The following is a 4,600-nucleotide window of genomic DNA, read 5'->3' as shown; positions in this document are numbered from 1 at the left end:
GGATCTCAGCTCACTGCAAGCTCCGCCTCCCGGGTTCACGCCATTCTCCTGCCTCAGCCTCCCGAGTAGCTGGGACTACAGGCGCCCGCCACCTCGCCCGGCTAGTTTTTTGTATTTTTTAGTAGAGACGGGGTTTCACCATGTTAGCCAGGATGGTCTCGATCTCCTGACCTCGTGATCCGCCCGTCTCGGCCTCCCAAAGTGCTGGGATTACAGGCTTGAGCCACCGCGCCCGGCCAAGGACAGCTCTCTTGTAGGTGATGGGGAGCCACTGAGGTAAGCAGGAGAAAGGCCTTTAGTAACAAGCTGCATGGCCAGATGTGGTGGCTCATGCCTGTAATCCTAGCACTTTGGGAGGCCAAGTGGGGGTGGATCACTTGAAGTCAGGAGTTTGAGACCAGCCTGGCCAACATGGTGAAACCCCATCTCTACTAAAATACAAAATTAGCTGGGTGTGGTTATGCATGCCTGTAATCCCAGCTACTCAGGAGGCTAAGGCAGGAGAATGCCTTGAACCCAGGAAGCAGAGGTTGCAGAGAGCCGAGATCACACCACTGCACTCCAGCCTGGGTGACAGAGCGAGACTCCATCCAAAAAAAAAAGCTGCAAATGCCACTGAGAGAAGGCACGTTAATAAGAACAATGATACTAGCTTCTACTGAGCACTTACTGAATTAGGCTGTTTTTGCATTGCTATGAAGAAATACCTGAGTCTGGGTAATTAAAGAAAAGAGGTTTGACTGGGGCCGGGCGCGGTGGCTCATGCATGTAATACCAGCACTTTGGGAGTCCGAGGCGGGTGGATCACGAGGTCAGGAGATAGAGACCATCCTGGCTAATAGGGTGAAATCCTGTCTCTACTAAAAGCACAAAAAAATTAGCCGGGCATGGTGGCAGGCGCCAGTAGTCCCAGCTACTTGGGAGGCTGAGGCAGGAGAATGGCATGAACCCAGGAGGCAGAGCTTGCAGTGAGCCGAGATCAAGCACTGCACTCCAACCTGGGCTACAAAGCAAAAAAAAAGAAAAGAAGTTTGATTGGCTCCCAGTTCTGCTGGCTGTACAGGCATGGTGCTGGCATCTGCTCAGCTTCTGGGGAGGCCTCAGGAAGCTTACAATTGTGGTGAAAAGTGAAGTGGAAGCAAGCTTATCACATGGCGAGAGCAGGAACAAGGTCAGTGCCCTCTGAGGGGAGGTGCCACACACTTTCAACCAACCAGATCACTGTGAACTCAGAGCAAGAACTCGCTGGTCAACAAGGGGATGGCATCAAGCCATTTGATCACCAAGGGGATGGCACCAAGCCATTCATGAGGGATCCACCCCATGATCCAAACATCTCCCACCAGGCGCCACCTCCAACACTGGAGATCACATTTCAACCTGAGATCTGGGCAGGGCAGTGGGGACACACAGCCAAACCATATCACTTACTATATGCTAGGTCAGTGGTCCCCAACCTTTTTGGCACCAGGGAGTGGCTTTGTGGAAGACAATTTGTCCATGGTGTGAGGGGTAAAGGGGGATGGTTTCAGGATGAAACCCTCGCACACGCAGTTTGCAATAGAGGATTCACACTCCTCAGAGAATCTAATGATGATCTGACAGGAGGCGGAGCTCAGGTGGTAATGTCTATGGCCCAGGGGTTGGGGACCCCTGTGCTAGGTGCTCTTCTCTACACTTTATGTATTTTAACTTATTTGATTTTTGTTTTGTTTTGTTTTGTTTTTGAGATGGAGTCTAGCTCTGTTACCCAGGCTGGAGTGCAGTGGTAAGATCTCGGCTCACTGCAACTTCTGCTGCTCAGGTTCCAGTGATTCTCCTGCCTGAGCATCCCAAATAGCTGGGATTACAGGCACCCACCACCACACCTGGCTAATTTTTGCATTTTTAGTAGACACAGGGTTTCACCATATTGGCCAGGCTGGTCTCAAACTCCTGTCCTCAAACAATCCACCTGCCTTGGCCCCTCAAAGTGCTGGGATTACTGGCATGAGCCAGCAGGCCCAGCCAACTTACTTGATTTTTACAACACCCTAAGAGGTAGCTGTTACTCTTCTCTCCCTGTTTTATTTATTTTAGAGACAGGGTCTCACTTGTCACCCAAGTGACAAGTCTCAGCTACTAGGAGGGGGCAGTGGTGCGATCGTGGCTCACTGCAGCCTCAAACTCCCAGGCTCAAGCAGTCCTCCCTCAGTCTCCTGAGTAACTGGGATTACAGGAAGGTGCCACTGAACACGCAGCTATACCCCCTCTTGTAGAAGAGGAAACTGAGATACAAAAAGTTGAAGTGCCCAGGCTCATACAGCCGGGAGAAGCTGAGCTAGGACAGAAACCAGAGTGCTCAGGCTCCAAAGCCCAGGTCCTTCCACCACAATACATTACCCAACCCCCTGAAACACCCTCTCAGCCATCCCTGCAGTCTCTTTATTAAAGAGCCTCATTATAAAAGCCTCCTGGGAGCAGGTTTGAGTGGGAGGGAGGAGCAGAGAGCCCAAGTGCTTTGGGAGCCCAAGGTGAGGCGGGGCACAGAGAGAGAAGCTGGTGCTCCGCCAACACAACCAGGCAGCTTCCCAGAATGGGCCAGAGGCATGGAGAGGGGCTGTGGGGCAGAGGTGCCTGAAGAAAGGGGCTAGACAGTCAGTCCCAGCTAGAGGAGGGCATGGAGGACAGGAAGGGGAGCCCCTTTCTCCACCTCATAGACTCTAGATTAGCTCCTCTGGCCCAGCAGGGCTACAGAAATCTGAGGATCCCTGCCAGCCAATCCTCTTCTCCCCAGCAAGAGTTCCGCTGGTGCCCTCCAGTGGGCAAAGGACAGGACAGGCTCACCCTCCACCACTCCCATCCTCCACATTCATCCTGATCTCATGGGATTGCTACAACACCCAGGCAACAGAGGGTGAAGGAGTCAAGTTCTCATGCTCCATTACAAATGGGAAGACTCAAGCCGGGCATGGTGGCTCACGCCTGTCCCAGAACTTTGGGAGGCCGAGGCAGATGGATCACTTCAAGTCAGGAGTTTTAGACCAGCCTGGCCAACATGATGAAGCCCCGTCTCTACTAAAAATACAAAAATCAGCCAGGTATGGTGGTGTGTGCCTGTAATACCAGCTACTCAGGAGGCTGAGGCAGGAGAATCACTTGAACCTGGGAGGCGGAGGTTGCAATGAGCCAAGATCACACCACTGCACTACAGCCTGGGCGAGAGTGAGACTCCATCTCAAATAAATAAACAAACAAATGATAAAGACAATAAATACTCAAAACTCATCACTTACTAATTAGTTGACTACAATTTACTTTTTTTTTTTTTTTTTTTTTTGACACAGGGTTTCACTTCTGTTGCCCAGATGAGTAGAGTGGTGCGATCTTGGCTCACTGCAGCCCTGACCTCCCTGGGCTCAGGTGATCCTCCCACCTCAACCTGGCACCCCTGGTTTCACCGTGTTGGGCTAATTATTTTTTAATAGACAGGATCTTACTGTGTTACTCAGGCTAGTCTCAAACTCCTGAGCTCAAACGATCTGCTGACATTGGCCTCCTAAAACACTGGGATTACAGGCATGAGCCACCGCACCCAGCCAGTGGTGTGTTATTTACGGCCTATCTCTTCCAGGACAGCACTTGGTGGTGTTACATTGGTAACCTGAAATCAGCCATCGTGAGAGTATTTACGCTACAAATCAACAAACATTATACATCAGAAGTTGTATTGATTTGTTGACTTTCTAGACCAGAGATGAGCAAACTATAAGCAAATCTGGCCTACCACCTGTTTTTGTAAATAAAGTTTTGTTGGAACACAGTCACATTCATGTATTTACTTTTTGTCTAAGGCTGTTTATGCACTACACTGGTAGAGTTCAGTAACAGCAATAAGATCATATGGCTCCCAAAGCCTAAGACATTTACCACTTCATGGAAGGAGTTTGCTGACCTGTAGCCTGGATTTAAGAAAACACTGGAGGGGCCAGGCATGGTGACTCATGCCTGTGATCCCAGCACTTTGGGAAGCCAAGGCAGGCAGATAACTTGAGGTCAGGAGTTCGAGACCAGCCTGGCCAACATGGTGAAATCCCGTCTCTACTAAAAATACAAAGATTTGCTGGGCGTCGGGGCAGGTGCCTGTAATCCCAGCTACTTGGGAGGCTGAGGCAGGAGAATTGCTTGAATCTGGGAGGCAGAGGTTGCAGCGAGCCAAGATTGTGCCACTGCACTCCAGCCTGGGCAACACAGTGAAACTCAGTTTTTTTAAAAAAAGAAAAGAGGCTGGGCTTGGTGGCTCATGCCTGTAATCTCAGCACTTTGGGAGCACAAGGTAGGTGGATTACCTGAGGTCAGGAGTTCGAGACCAGTCTGGCCAACATGGCGAAACCCCGTCTCTACTACAAACACAAAAATTAGCCAGGCTTGGTGGCGGGCACCTGTAATCCCAGCTACTTGGGAGACTGAGGCAGGAGAATTGCTTGAACCCGGGAGGTGGAGGTTGCAGCGAGCCAAGATTATGCCATTGCACTCCAGCCTGGGTAACAAGAGCAAAACTCCATCAAAAAAACAAAGGAAGGAAGGAAGGAAGGAAGGAGGGAGGGAGGGAGGGAGGGAG

Source organism: Rhinopithecus bieti, unplaced genomic scaffold, assembly GCF_001698545.2.
Source record: "Rhinopithecus bieti isolate Rb0 unplaced genomic scaffold, ASM169854v2 scaffold_44159, whole genome shotgun sequence".
In the NCBI taxonomy this organism is placed as follows: domain Eukaryota; kingdom Metazoa; phylum Chordata; class Mammalia; order Primates; family Cercopithecidae; genus Rhinopithecus; species Rhinopithecus bieti.
Note: the sequence above shows the minus strand (reverse complement) of the source record.